The sequence below is a fragment of the Maylandia zebra genome, linkage group LG8, assembly GCF_041146795.1.
Source record: "Maylandia zebra isolate NMK-2024a linkage group LG8, Mzebra_GT3a, whole genome shotgun sequence".
Lineage (NCBI taxonomy): Eukaryota > Metazoa > Chordata > Actinopteri > Cichliformes > Cichlidae > Maylandia > Maylandia zebra.
Window position 1 is genome coordinate 27,935,630 of NC_135174.1, and position 13,320 is coordinate 27,948,949.

Sequence of the window (13,320 nt, forward strand, 5' to 3'; positions counted from 1 at the left end):
AATTATGAGTGCTGCCTTTCTCCTTAAGGCTTCATTCAAAAATAGTTCCTTATGAGCACGTGTCAGAGATACCCAGGCTTGAGTTACTCTGTTGGTGTTTCCCACCTTTCCTATTAACAGAATGATTCCCATTAAGGATCTCAAGTGGGAATAACAGAGTATTTGCACCTCCTGTTGCCCAGTTTTCCACAGCTACAAAAAGAAACACCTGCATGGTATCATATTGTTTTTTCCGAATCTCGCTGTGTAAATATTAGGGGAGGGTTGGGTTTAAATGTGCCACGTCAGTCACAGTGGAGTGATTATGACTGTGTGCAGCCTCCAAACAAAGCCTGCTGAGTCATTACTGTGCCAATAGAGCGAGGTGGATTGAAGGAGGGTAAGGAAAGAGAGAGGGCAGCAAATTAGGCTTATTTTTAGCATTAATTAGCCATCTGCGCATCTGTCCTACTCACAGAGTTTGATGCGTATCTTGATGTATAGTCAATAAGACAACGCAACAAACAAAGATGATAAATTCACAGCGTGACTCAGAGCGGCCACAATCAGCTGCTATTGTTGTCCATTTGACAACAAACATTACAAAGCAGTTAAGTTATTCCTGATTAATTAAAGCGATGAAGTCGCTGAAAAGAAGCACAAACTGTCCCCGCCCTGTAGAGATGTTTAAACATTCGCCTTTCATGCAAAGTCCTCAACAAAAGATGTGGACATGAAATAATAGTTTCAGAAAAAAATTCATATGAGCACAATTTTCAGTTTCCTGTGCAGACCTGTGTCCTCATACACTGCAAAGCAAATAAGGAAAAATTCAATTTATTTTATTTTCATTTACTTTTTCTTCATCTTTAATGGACCTAAAGTGCTGTCGTATTAACATGAACCAATAAAAGTGTAAAGGACAAATCACGCACCCATAAATGCCACATTTTTTTGTGATGACAATTTCTGATTAAAGGTGAAAAGTTCTGAGACATTAATATATGTACTGGTTCAGTAAACGGGCCATTAGGACATTTCCCCGTGTGCTGATGGTTGTTTTGGCTTGCTGTGAACTTCTTGCCTACTGATGTTACAGACTCTTCTGAGTCCATGTACAAGGCCTGACTCTCGTCTGCTGTGCACACCGGCTATAATGTGCAGCAGAGGCTCATAAAAACACACAAATCCATCTGCATCCATCTGATTAATAAAAAAAAAAACTTTGATTGTGCAGCCACAGGCTTGGCACACCTGGAAAACTCAGCATCCAGACAGACTTGATGTATATTTTTGCATTAGTAACCCATTCCTTTATGAGACAGCTTAAAAACCTTTTTATTATAACCCTCTAATATCTCCAGTTGTTTTGGAGCTTTCAGTTAAACGCTGTGCAGCAGTACTGTTGCTTCATGGTTGCTCAGACCCATCAATCAAGATCAACCCAGCTTTTCACACTTGCTATTTGAAGGGATGCATATAAAGATAGGCAGACAGATGTAGTGAGCCATTACAGCAGATGCAGAAGTTTCTGGGTAGATGTTCAGCAAATCTAAATTTAACTCTTTCTATTTTCTTTTTAACAAGGGAAAGAAGCCGCAATCAGGGAACCTGATCAGGCTTTTCAAATGGAAAAAATGTAACGAGTCAAAGCAGCAGCAGAAGAAAGAATACACCATCTCTGGGCTTTTTTTATCCATTCAGCAACTCCTTTGATGTTCTGGTTTTACCCCGAGACAGTGTTGGGGGTCTTGAATTACACAGAGGAAGAGTGAGTGGAAATAGAGAGGAGCATACAATGGATGCAAAAGGGGAGAAGTTGTGTGCGGCTGCCAAACATCTCTGCAGCTCTGCTTTCTCCTAACCTTTGCGTGGATTTGTCTGGGAAGTTTACACTTTGGGAATCAAATCCTCCCTGCGGTCTACCACGTGAAACAATTCCATGACTTGTGCACAGTGTGGGGCTCTTATTTTAGATTTTGCTGACATGATGTTTTCGGTTGATGGAAAATGCTATTGTTCAGAGTTATTGCCCTTTCTGTAGTCTTCATATTTAATCACAAGAGGTCTTTCTGGACTTATTAACTTATGGCTATTGAAGAGTTTCCAAAAGAGTTTGCAGATTTCACTTATTTAAGTTTATACACTTGACCGTGCGCCTTCATTTACAGGCGGTCTGTGTATAGTCTATCTACTCGCTGTACTGCTGTTCTTATAGCATTTGTGTCCGTTACTGGCAATGACAAGTAAAATACTCAAAAGACCCAGTTTATTAGGCACACCTGGCTGAAACTAATGGAGCCTAATAAACAGCCGCGCAGTAAAGCTGCCTTCATGAGGACAATAATCAGTTTTTGATTAAACTGTTTCAGAGCTGTTGATCCAACTTTATCACTTTATTTATCTCTACCATTACATGTGGTAAGTGTTATCCGCACGGAGGTTCCAGGTGGAAAACACCTGCCATCATGCCATTCTCCCTGCAGCTTGTGCTTTTTGTAAACTTAACCGAACATCATATATTTATATAGTTTCCACTGCAAGGGTGTTAACAAGAACATAAAACTGATTTATTTATGTAAGATCAAAGAACGGCAACTAGACAAAATAGACCTACATTTGTCTGGATGGATTCATTTTAACCCTTTAAAAATATGTTTATGTTTGTATAAAAAGGTAAAGTCAGAAATTCACCCTCTCATGTTTTTTTGAGATCTTTACGGCACCGGCAGTGGGCGGTGGGTCCACTGGAGTGCTGGCCCATGCGGCTTCTTTGGGTTAAGCCCATGGGTCAAGCCACCGGGGCTATGAGTCTTCTGATTTGTGCTTGGTCTGGATTGGGGGGGTCCAGGGATCTTAGCAGGTGTGAGGTGTGTCAGGAATGTCCTTGCAGAAGGGGCAGACCCAGGACACTCCGAGGAAATTACAGCTCTCAGCTGGTTTGTGAATGTCTATTTGACCAGAAGATGGATTATATTAGAGGCAAAGTTTAGAGTCACGGTTTGGAAGCTCAACAGAAAAACTGAAATACCAGCCTGATGTGAACTGAGAATTCATTTAAAGGTGACATCGTCTAGCTTCTGAAAATAAACCTATTTCCAAACCCAATCACAACCCTGGACCCAAGAATTTTCTTTAGTCTTGTTAATAAACTGAATGTTTTAAATATTGTTTTGTAACAGTAATAAATAGCACCTCTCTGTGTACGTGATATTCTTTGCTATTTAGAGGTTTCTTTAAAATTAGAAAGTAAACCTTTGGTTGTAGTGAAGACGTTCTGGTGTCGTGCTTCTGTAACGAGAAGCTGCCTTCATACACGTGAAGGCCATGTTAGCTTGTGACTCCAGAGGTTGTTTACCTCGAGGAGCTTGAGAAGACTTACTGAGGCTGTTGACCTCCACTTTGTCCCTTCAAGGATGGAGGTGCGTTGTTGTTACCGGGTAGAGTTTCACGTTTGTGGCATAGCACGGCTGCCTTGCGCTGAAATGTGGGAGAGTGGAGATAATCCTCAGTTCCTACTTCGGCGGCCCTGAACTTGTGCGACCTCGGAGCAGCCGCTGTGAGACGTGTGAGCGAGGCTCAGCGGACGATATCAGGTTGGTCACACTCGGTGGTCTGCAAATCGTCTGTGTGAAGGTCGACGTTGATGGAGGCCATATCAAAGTGCATTAATTATATCTGTGATACACAAATAGAGCACATGATTACCATCAACACTTGGAGCTCAACATTATGGACTCAGATCTTTCATCATTCTTTGCTGTCGTGCTGGTGGCTGAAACATCTTTATGCTTCTGGTGTCTCAAGTTTAAGATGCTGGTTCACATCCAAACACCATCAGTGCTGAAAGGTATGTACAGGTTTTAGAGCAACATCAAAAATATGATACAGAAGACTGTAGATTAGTTGAATCCTCTGACAACTGTTGAATTTTCCCAATTCTTTGAATCTTTGGGCTGAAGGAAGGACAATACTCGGTGTATAAATGCTCAATCAACAATCATTTATTTCCATACAATTCAACAGTCAGAGCATTACAACGTCCGGATGGGAGAGATGCTACCAGAGGGTCAGGCACATGTCTCAAAATGGTGACGGGTTGCTCAGCTTTTTATAGTCTCTAGTGGCCCCCAGCTAGTCGTAAAAGCCAAAACATCACATTTTTTCTCTGTTACAGCGCCTAAGTTATGACCTCGGCAGTTGTTTCTCTGCTTTCTGTAAGGTGGGGGTGTGGAATGTGGTCTATCTATCTCCCCTGTCTTTAGACACAGAGTCTCCTGCTTACAACCTTCTCTTCATGATTCAACAATTAAGCATGTCAAGAAAACAGTGTAACACATTCCCAGCAGATCAAGGATACAGAGTGATGCACATTTATCTAATGAACTAATATGTGAATATGTTCTGTTAACTCAAAAGTATAATGAGAACTAAACTACATACAGCTCACACACTCTATATTAAAGGGTATAATGTGATCTACAGCAGTATTCTAATTCAACTACTTTGATTACATATATAAGGTAACATATAATAACAGAATAATTTAATACAACATTCCTCCCAAAGGTCCGGCAGCTGGTCTCCTCAGTTCCCAGATGTTTCCAGAGTGTTGTTAAAAGAAGAGGGGATGCTGCTCAGTGGTAAACACGGCCCTATCCCAACTTTATGAGACATGTTGCTACTATCAAACTCAAAATGAGCTCATATTGAGATTAAAGTTGTGCATTTTGTTTATGAGATTTAAAAACCATTGCATTCTGTTTTTATTTACATTTAGAACCAACAAGCCCAACTTTTTGAAACTGGAGTTCTACCACTTTAGCAGGCAGGTCTCTGGAGGTATTTTTAGGCATTCAGAACATTTTATCTGTTCTCTTATACATCATTTATGTATGATATGTTTTCTTGGAGCTTTTTTTGAGCTGCCCAGGAACCTTTGAGCATTAGGAAAATAAATCATGTATGAAATGCTTGTTGCCAGTGTCTGGATGGATGGTAAAGTATTGCTGGTTGCTTCAAACATCCTGTGGGCTCATTTCTAAACTGTGGATATAATCATAATGCATCCTTTGGATAATGTTGGATAATAATGATAAAATATTTTTTGCTGGCCTTGGTCTTATTCTGGAAGTTTATTATACACACAACATACACCATGTGAGAATCTGAAGCCTAGAGTGATGCATTGTCCTCTTCAAACCTAAAGTAATTCGTGTTCTAAGTTCCCAGTAAAGAGACTTTACCAATGCTCTTCATTGTAGGTTAGCACATGGATCAAATCCAGGTGTGTTATGGTGTGGTGTGTGTGGCCTTTGATCACATGTCATGTGCAAGTTGTTCTCAGCAGAGGGACAGGCTGCAGCTCACTTTGTTCTAATGTTGGTCTATTATCAGGATTCTTCAGTGGTCACTGTGAATCGGTTGCGACCGAGTTCACGTTGGCTTCATTGTTGATTTCAGACAACTGCAGCATTAAGCTCCACTCTGATTGTTAACACAAAAACAAGTAACTGATGAAAGAGCGAGGGCGAAAACAGCAACAGGGTGGCCCTGGTATGCGTGCATCATCCTCTCTTTCCAGGGCGTGTGAGGTGTGATTGCTACAAGAGTTCTGATAACAGCTGAACCTGTCAGTGCCAGCCGACCAAACAAAAGCCAGAGGGGTGGCCTTTGGCAGGGGTGGTACGCATGTTTTGGCACTGGGTCACATCACGTAGGCACAGCAGGAGCACCTACAGCCCCTCTTGACCAGACAGGCCCATACGTGTCTGACCGGACACACAGGAATAGACCGGCTTTAGGAATCAGATGGCAGGGAAGCTTAAACACGTACTCGCCAAAGTTTTCAACATTAACCAGCAAAACGAAAACTCTGCTTCATTTTGGTAACTGCTTCTCCTTATTTGCCTGTCTTCCCACCTCTGTATGGCTTTCATGCTCAAAAATTTTTCTTGAGCAGTTAAACCCCTTAAAACTTGGCTCCCCTAGCTGTGGTCATGGCTGCTCAGCCTGCCAGCTCCTCATCTTCTCTGCTATCCAGCACCTCAAAGGTCCCGCTCCTCTTCTTCTCACTGCTGCTCACCCTGCACTCTGGTTAACAACGCTCCATTTCCAGTTTCTTCAGGGCCAAGTCAACCTCAAATCACCTTTCCTGTTCCAGAGCCTGCTAGCATTAGCTACAGCCATGTTCGCTTTAGAACCACTCAGTTCCTGAATCAGCTCCAGAGTCACAGACGCCTCTTCCTGCTGCTACTGTTGAAGATTCTGCTCCTGGATCCACCTTCATCTCTGCATCTCCTCTTGTCTGCTCTCCTGTCTGCATCTTCCTCTCTCCGCTGCTCTGTTTGCGGCCTAGCTGCAGATTTGTAGCAGATTAGCTAACTCAGGTGATGCAGAGCTCAGTTTATTTTTTTAAATTGTATTAAATCTGCATGCAGTAATATATTTAAGGTAGGCGTACATCTTCAGATGATGACTTTTCCATAAAATGTTTGTCGTTATAAACAATTTACAGTCGAACGCAAAATGGAAAAACTCTCCTTTTATTTTGCAAAACACCTTTGTTTTTGCTTTGGTGTGACTAAACAGACTTTTTTTCTTAACCTTCCTGTCGTGTTCAGTTATAATCTGACAGATTTACAAATTTTTAAAACTCATAAATATTGTGTTTTACATCCGATTCCTTCGAGGCCTTATGACATCCTCCACACTGTGCATTTGAACACATAAAAGTGATAAGCACCTCTTTCGTTGAATTTTGAGTGTTTTAATCAACTTTGTTACATCTGTAGTGTTCCTATGACCACCATAGGAAATGAATGGGAATCCACCCCACCCCACCCCCTCTGGCCTCTAACCCGCTGAATGACCCATTGATCTACCCACTGACCTGTATTTGGTGGTGAAAAATGTTTCTTGTGTTAATTTAAGAGCTGTTAAAACTAACTGGTCAATTGTGACCGGAACACTACAGTTAGGGGCGTGGGGGTGCACACAACAGGAGGGTGAACGTGACATTTTTATTTTTGCACGTCAGATTTTTCTTCTTCAGTTTTTCCTGCCTTTCCTGCACAGCTGACATTACTGTCCAGAAACAGACAGGAAGCAAGATTCCCGAGAAGAAGAAAGTATTTGCTGCTCACTGAGTTGATCGTCTCGGGAAAGCTTTTACTTTTAAGTTACTTCCTGCTCATGCAGGTGTATCCCAGCTGCAGCTGTTATTTTATTTTTGGTTGCAGCACGTTTAGGACTCCTAACTTGTGTGTCCATTTTTACTTCTATTCATGGTCTCTTATTTTTTTTGGAATGATTTCATGTCCCTCTGAATAAAGGGGATTTCTTCAACATATGTAAAGTACCCCTCTCCCATTAACCATGTGATCCCTTAAACACTGCTCTACTCCTAAACTTCACCGATGACTGCAAACATCCTCTTTTTCTCCCGCTCTCCAGCTTATTTCACATTTTTCAGTTTAAGCCTAAAACCCTTGATGAAAACAGTTCCTAAGCCAGAAACAGAAAACCCAGACTGAAGAGAGGCGCAAATGTCCAGATCCAGGGATGAAAACATCCTGCACCTATTATCTCGATTCTGATGAGCCTCATCAGATCACTGTCGGCTTCAGGTACAGCGCTGCACAACCTGCGGCTGATAAGGGCTGGCGGAGAGCCAGGAACATGGCTTTGTCAATCCTGCTGCTCTGTTGCATCACAGATTTTATTCAATAATTTCATAATGTCCAGTAATTTGATGTTCTCTGCAGTTTAATAAGCTATCCGTGCTGCAAGTCAGGAGGTGTGTGTGTGTGTGTGTGTGTGTGTGTGTGTGTGTGTGTGTGTGTGTGTGTGTGTGTGTGTGTGTGTGTGTGTGTGTGTGTGTGTGTATTCAGGAATGTGTCTGCTAAAATGAAAAACATAGACTTTCCATTCAGGAGTGTGAGGACCTCTATTGAAGCTGGCTGTAATTTCCCATGGCTGCTGTATATTTTCCACCTGTGTGTTGTTGTTAGCAGGTTCACGTCTGGAGGTTCGAGTTCTCCGTTTTCCTCTGCTCTCCGCTGCCCGTCCTTCTCTGCTTGTTTTGTGACATTGTGGGCAGGATCAGGAAGCATTTGTTGTGCACAGGATGCCCCCTAAATGCACCGTTCCCACTCGGCTAATAACTTTAACACTTCTTCTTCCCCTTGGCCCCACATACAAGTTACATGCTCACTTCCTCCTTGGGCCGTTGCTTCCTCTGTGGTCCACAGGCATGAGGAGCACTCTGTGCATGTGTGGTTAGTTTAGTAAAGTATAACAATACTTTATGCAAGAAGCGTCTCCCCAAGTTTTTTCAATGCATTGCATCAGCTGTGCGACTCAGTCTTTGCAAATGAATCAATATGCTGATGAATTACGGAAGGCAGTGCTGCTGGGCCGAAGCTGTGGGCCTTTTTCGGGTTTTTCACTATTAAAGACTTTTACTTTAAATAATCCAATGAAATTCAAGTTATTGAGAGAAAGTTATTAGATTTAAAGCCAATAAAGAGAAGAGGTTTTATTTTTCTGATAATAAAAAAAACAGTTAAACAACATTCCCATGACCCTGACATCTACATTTTTTCATGCAGCATATAGGGTATAACTTACATACATCAAAGGCATTTTGTGGTTTACTATAAATGCTGATGATTTGGAGGAAAAACAATAAGCTACTGTAACAGCCAGGAGCAATTTGATGATATTTCCAAGCATGTTGGAGCACCACATCACGGCACTATATCCATAAATCTTCTCTGTGGTATTCCTCGTTTCCTCCTGCCTGGAAACTCCATCCTTTGCAATATATCAACTATCTCTCCTCTGCACACGTCCAAAAAGGCTCAGCCTTGCCTCTAACTTTGTCTCCAAAACATTCACCCTGAGCTGATGTGCTCATCTTCAACTCGTTCTTCTCTCTTCTGTCACTCATGCCTGTCTGTTGCATTGATGTTTGACACCAGGTATTTCAACTCATCTACCTTCTCTGCCTCTGTTACACCTGTCTCCTTCTCATTCACACACATGTATTTCTTGCTTCTACTGACTTTGATTCCTCTTCTTTCCTTTCTGCACCATGGAAGCACACAGACAATAAATCTTGATTCCTTCCTTTCCCTCGATTATATCAGTCAGCTCTCTCACTTTACATCTAAAGGCCTTCCTCTCACCACCAAACTCCTGCTCTTCTTTCCTTCTTTCTTCTTCCTTTATCTTCAGCCAACAGTAGCACCATTTCCACCAGTGCTCCGTTGACCAACTTGGTTAACAACAACCGGAGGTGAAGTAAGGTAAAGTGACTGATCTGGTATGGAAAACTCATCTCCATGAATGATTTTGCAATGATTTTGCACCAGATGCCCTTCCTGATGCAACCCTACCCATTTATCCAGGCTTGGTATTGGCATTATGTTTACCCTGGTTTATGGCTCCACGTGGCTGGGTCAGCTCAGTCAATCTAAAGGAAATTAAAAAGTGGCTCAGATTATGGACAGTTCCACGCAAATTCCGGCTGGGAGAGACTTGTGGACTGAATAATCAGGCCCCATCTTATCTTAATGACCGTGTAGTACCATATCACCCTATTAGAGCACTTCGCTCTCGCTCTGCAGGCCTACTTGTTGTTCCTAGAGTATTTAAAAGTAGAATGGGAGGCAGAGCCTTCAGTTTTCAGGCCCCTCTTCTGTGAAACCAGCTTCCAGTTTGGATTCAGGAGACAGACACTATCTCTACTTTAAGATTAGGCTTAAAACTTTCCTTTTTGCTAAAGCATATAGTTAGGGCTGGACCAGGTGACCCTGAATCCTCCCTTAGTTATGCTGCAATAGACGTAGGCTGCCAGGGATTCCCATGATGCACTGAATATTTCTTCTTCAGTCACCTTTCTCACTCACTATGTATTAACAGACCTCTCTGCACTGAATCATATCTGTTAATAACCTCTGTCTCTCTTCCACAGCATGTCTTTATCCTGTCTTCCTTCTCTCACCCCAACCAATCACAGCAGATGGCCCCGCCCCTCCCTGAGCCTGGTTCTGTCGGAGGTTTCTTCCTGTTAAAAGAGAGTTTTTTCTTCCCACTGTCGCCAAAGTGCTTGTTCATAAGGGGCCATATGATTGTTGGGTTTCTCTCTTTTTTGTTTGTATTACTGTAGGGTCGACCTTACAATATAAAGCACCTTGAGGCCACTGTTGTTGTGATTTGGCGCTGTATAAATAAAACTGAATTGAATTGAAATGTAAACTGCCTAATTCTAAATTAATCATTTAAAAATGTTACAATGGATATTTTTGGTGTATAATGTATAATGACATTACATGATTGTTCTGTTTTTACAGTAATAAATGTTTTTGTATATTTCCACACACGCTGTGATGTAGCAGTTCAAAGCTTTCAAATCCAGCTTCCAATAATGGGGAATCTTTACAGGTACTAAGTCTACGATTGCAAGGATTTAATATTATTGAGGAGATTTATATTGAACGCGTAAAATAAGACACGTAAAAGAATGTTTACTGTGTTTTGTTGTTTTCTTTGTAGTAGTTTTTTGTAGCAGCGCGTCCAATTCCATTTTCCTGTTTTCCACTGTTTGACTGCTATCTTGAATTACGGGCTAAGTGAGGAAAGCATGGACTGACTTTAGGCACGTATCACTGCAGCAGGTTTCCTCGTTTTTGCTTTGTTTAGTGCATTTTCAAAATCTCCTTAGTCACTGTTTTTCTTCTTTTACCTCCCATCCCTGTACTCCAAAAAAAATACATCAAGGAAGTAATACCTGCACCAGGAAGCGTGTGCACGGCTGGATGTGATTCACAAGTGTTACAGTATTTGGTTGTTGGAATTTTTTTTTTCCCAGAGCAGGGATCAGTTTTACTATGAAAGAAGTTGCGTCACAGTCAGCAGTCGTATTTTAAGATTAGAGCAGAGTGATGATGTGTTATTGTGTTTTCATTCCCCACATCAGGATCAGACAGGCGCTTGTTCCCAGAGGGACTATTTGAATAAAAAAGATGAATGAACATGTCAGGGGCAGATGGAAGTTCCCCCTTACCCATCCCACCCTTACACAAGTCTAACTCCGACTGATTCATCTCTTTCTCTGTCTACACTGAGGAGCAGGAAAACCCGCATAAACATTTCTGGGATACGGTGAGGAGAAGGAAAGGAAGAGGTGGGGGGTTGCAGGATGTTGTTTGACTTCCAGATCCTGTTTTCTTTCCCAAGAAGCTACACTAATGCAGGTGCATGGGCCGCACTCCCCCTCTGCACCACCTCCAACTTCACCACCACCTCCAGGGCCCTCATCCTCCTTCCAAATAAGTCCAGTTCTTCCCCTCCTTTGTGTCAGCTCTTCTCCTCACAAAGAGTTTTTTGGCATGCCTGGTCTATTAGCAGCCTGAGGAGATTAAGGATCTGGGATTTTTGAGGAGAGCTTTTTTGTTCATGTAACATCTTTTCTCACCTTGAGAAGACTGAAAATATTCCCAAAACTGCATTTAAGCTCATTTCAGAGCGGAAAGAGAGAGCTGAGTGAGTCTTTGATGAGCTACATCTACGGTTAGAAGCTGTGGGGGCTCCTTTAAGGCCGCACATGTCTGCAGGCTGGACATGGCAGGATGTAAAAGCTGCTTTTCGTTACCTAAAAGCATAAATTTAATGAACATTAAAAAACCTTTCCCCCCTCAGAGTCCAGCGCCGAACCCAAACCTCCCTGAAAAAAAGTCCCAGGGGCTGCATTTCATTATAAATCATTCTCCAGTTTTTTAAGTGCGCTGCTCAGAAGAGTTTCCATGACATCATCAGCTGTCGGTATGGGAAGCCAGTCGCTTATATTCAGAAATTCAAACCAGTGCACGCAGCAGCAACAGCAGCAGGATGGCAGGCGTGCGGAGAGGAATCTCCTGCTGGGCTCTACGTATAATTGGTGGCTCAGATCCTGCAGCACGAACGCTGTGCATCCGGGGTCAGCAATTAGGTTCATCCAGGGGCCAGTTTTTTCCATCTCCGCTGAACATTTTTTGGTTATATAGTATTTCATGTCATTTGAGGTTTCATTTAAGATTCCATATGATGGCTAACAGAGCTAGAGGGCCCTATTTAATGCTCATTTGGTAAAACGAGCACACAAAAACAATGATAGTGGGTGGTTTCATTTACTTATTATTATTTTGGTCGTATTTCTTTGGATAAGCTTTAATTGCACTGCAACATACAACGGAACTGTAAGGTATTAGGGAAAAATCTGGAACACAAACATTTCATTGGAAGGCCCCTGCTGGCCTATCCCTAGTGTATATGACCATGAACTGCCAGAAAAGACACAAAAGAGAGGAGAGCTGAGAGGTCTTTATTGCAAGAATTGAAAAAGGAAGTCATGGCAGCAGGAAAGTGACACATCCCACACTGATCGTTAATCGGCTGTTTTACTCGTGAACTGTTACTTTCCCGTAACCACGCTGTGTTACTGCGTTACTAAAACCGTGATTTTTTCGCGAGAGTGTTTCATGACACTGACGTAAGCGAATAATTAGTTACTGATTACTTTTTTCAAGTAACTTGACCAACACTGCCCAGGACTGGTCGCCAGTCTGGCTCACAGACAACAGCTCACACTTACAGTCACACCTATGAGCAATCATCTTCTGGAATTGAACTTCCTGAATATTTTGTTATTGTCTTTTACCTTGTAAATGATTCTTCCAACCTTCTTGCTGTCAAACATGTGACTTCCTTGCTCGTACAGACCTGCCAGTAGGTGGAGCTGTCTTTAATCACAGGCTCCGAATTTGTTAGTTGTTGTTTCTCATAGGAGACCAAAGATTATTTTTTGTTTTATTATTTATTTTGAAGGCTGAAACTTCAGTTTGAGCCAGTTATGAACATGTTGGGTTCCCTTTGGTGTGAGCATAAGCATGATTTTCATGATCATTGAATTTCGCTGTCCTGCTTTCATGCACAGCATCTCCTAAGGTCCCGTCAACACATTTCAGCTGGGTTGGTGTCTGCGCTTTGACTGCGTCACATTGAGGTTTTCTTTTTCAGCCTTTCTGTCGCAGATTTGCTGCAGTGTTTGGGATCAGTGTCCTACTGGATGACCCAATTGTGCCAAAGTTTTGCTGTTATACAGATACTTTAAATCTTTACATTTACATGGTTGACATTAAATATCATTTAAAAATTTTAAGAGTACCAAACTAATGTCTGTAAGTTATGTGCATTAATTTGCTATTAAACAATGAAAACCAGAAGCTGTTCACTAACACATTAAAGTTCATTTAATATACATGTAATTATTTGTAATTTGCAATTATTTATAGACAA